This window comes from Lissotriton vulgaris, chromosome 1_2 (genome assembly GCF_964263255.1).
Source record: "Lissotriton vulgaris chromosome 1_2, aLisVul1.2, whole genome shotgun sequence".
In the NCBI taxonomy this organism is placed as follows: Eukaryota; Metazoa; Chordata; class Amphibia; order Caudata; family Salamandridae; genus Lissotriton; species Lissotriton vulgaris.
The window spans coordinates 118424787-118427740 of NC_141686.1; positions in this window are offsets into that span (position 1 = coordinate 118424787).

The window sequence follows — 2954 nt, forward strand, 5'->3', positions numbered from 1 at the left end:
AGCAGAAGATCGAAAGATGATGCATCGCAAACACGTTACAACATTAACCAGTGTCCTTAGGGGCGACAACGCCGGTGTGTGAGTAGTGTGCGACCCCACCCCCATTTGTAACATTAAAGCTCCTTTGAGCAGTTGGCTGACGAGCCTGGGATCCCGCACCTACGCGCCTGAATGGTACTAAACCTGGCAGATATTTGGCAGCCATCGGCAACCCCAGAACACTCCCTATCCCTGCTGACGAGGGGTGATACCCCGAAACTGGTGTCCAGGGATGGCGAAGACAGCGAAGATAGCAGAAGATCGAAAGATGATGCATCGCAAACACGTTACTACATTAACCAGAGTCCTAAGGGGCGACACCGCCGGTGTGTGAGTAGTGTGCGAACCCACCCCCATTTGTAACATTAAAGCTCCCTTGACCAATTGGCTGACGAGCCTGGGATCCCGCACCTACGCGCCTGAGTGGTACTAAACCTGGCAGATATTTGGCAGCCATCTGCAACCTCAGAACACGGCCTATCCCTGCTGACGAGGGGTGATACCCCGAAACAGGTGTGCAGGGATGGCGAAGACAGTGAAGATAGCAGAAGATCGAAAGATGATGCATCGTGAACACGTTACTACATTAACCAGAGTCCTTAGGGGCGACACCGCCGGTGTGTGGGTAGTGTGCAACCCCACCCCCATTTGTAACATTAAAGCTCCCTTGAGCAGTTGGCTGACGAGCCTGGGATCCCGCATCTACGCACCTGAGTGGTACCAAAACTGGCAGATATTAGGCAGCCATCGGCAACCCCAGAACACGGCCTATCCCTGCTGACGAGGGGTGATACCCCGAAACACGTGTCCAGGGATGGCGAAGACAGCGAAGATAGCAGAAGATCGAAAGATGATGCATTGAGAACACGTTACTACATTAACCAGAGTCCTTAGGGGCGACACCGCCGGTGTGTGAGTAGTGTGCGACCCCAACCCCATTTGTAACATTAAAGCTCCCTTGAGCAGTTGGCTGACGAGCCTGGGATCCCGCACCTACGCGCCTGAGTGGTACTAAACCTGGCAGATATTTGGCAGCCATCGGCAACCTCAAAACACGGCCTATCCCTGCTGACGAGGGGTGATACCCCGAAACACGTGTCCAGGGATGGCGAAGACAGCGAAGATAGCAGAAGATCGAAAGATGATGCATTGCGAACACGTTACTACATTAACCAGAGTCCTTAGGGGCGACCCCAACCCCATTTGTAACATTAAAGCTCCCTTGAGCAGTTGGCTGACGAGCCTGGGATCCCGCACCTACGCGCCTGAGTGGTACTAAACCTGGCAGATATTTGGTAGCCATTGGCAACTCCAGAACACGGCCTATCCCTGCTGACGAGGGGTGATACCCCGAAACACGTGTCCAGGGATGGCGAAGACAGCGAAGATAGCAGAAGATCGAAAGATGATGCATCGCAAACACGATACTACATTAACCAGTGTCCTTAGGGGCGACAACGCCGGTGTGTGAGTAGTGTGCGACCCCACCCCCATTTGTAACATTAAAGCTCCCTTGAGCAGTTGGCTGACGAGCCTGGGATCCCGCACCTACGCGACTGAATAGTAATAAACCTGGCAGATATTTGGCAGCCATCGGCAACCCCAGAACACTGCCTATCCCTGCTGACGAGGGGTGATACCCCGAAACACGTGTCCATGGATGGCAAAGACAGCGAAGATAGCAGAAGATCGAAAGATGATGCATCGCGAACACGTTACTACATTAACCAGAGTCCTTAGGGGCGCCACCATCGGTGTGTGACTAGTGTGCGACCCCACCCCCATTTGTAACATTAAAGCTCCCTTGAGCAGTTGGCTGACGAGCCTGGGATCCCGCACCTACGCGCCTGAGTGGTACTAAACATGGCAGATATTCGGCAGCCATTGGCAACCCCAGAACACGGCCTATCCCTGCTGACGAGGGGGGATACCCAGAAACACGTGTCCAGGGATGGCGAAGACAGCGAAGATAGCAGAAGATCGAAAGATGATGCATCGCAAAGATGTTACTACATTAACCGGAGTCCTTAGGGGCGACACCGCCGGTGTGTGAGTAGTGTGCGACCCCACCCCCATTTCTAACATTAAAGCTCCCTTGAACAGTTGGCTGACGAGCCTGGGATCCCGCACCTACGCGCCTGAGTGGTACTAAACCTGGCAGATATTTGGCAGCCATCGGCAACCCCAGAACACGACCTATCCCTGCTGATGAGGGGTGATACCCCGAAACACGTGTCCATGGATGGCAAAGACAGCGAAGATAGCAGAAGATCGAAAGATGATGCATCGCGAACACGTTACTACATTAACCATAGTCCTTAGGGGCGACACCACCGGTGTGTGACTAGTGTGCGACCCCACCCCCATTTGTAACATTAAAGCTCCCTTGAGCATTTGGCTGACGAGCCTGGGATCCCGCACCTACACGCCTGAGTGGTACTAAACATGGCAGATATTTGGCAGCCATCGGCAACCCCAGAACATGGCCTATCCCTGCTGACGGGGGGTGATACTCAGAAACACGTGTCCAGTGATGGCGAAGACAGCAAAGATAGCAGAAGATCGAAAGATGATGCATCGCGAACATGTAACTACATTAACCGGAGTCCTTAGGGGCGACACCGCCGGTGTGTGAGTAGTGTGCGACCCCACCCCCATTTGTAACATTAAAGCTCCCTTGAGCAGTTGGCTGACGAGCCTGGGATCCCGCACCTACGCGCCTGAGTGGTACCAAACCTGGCAGATATTTGGCAGCCATCGGCAACCCCAGAACACGGCCTATCCCTGCTGAGGAGGGGTGATACCCCGAAACACGTGTCCAGGGATGGCGAAGACAGCGAAGATAGCAGAAGATCGAAAGATGATGCATCGCGAACACATTACTACATTAACCAGAGTCCTTAGGGGCGACTCCG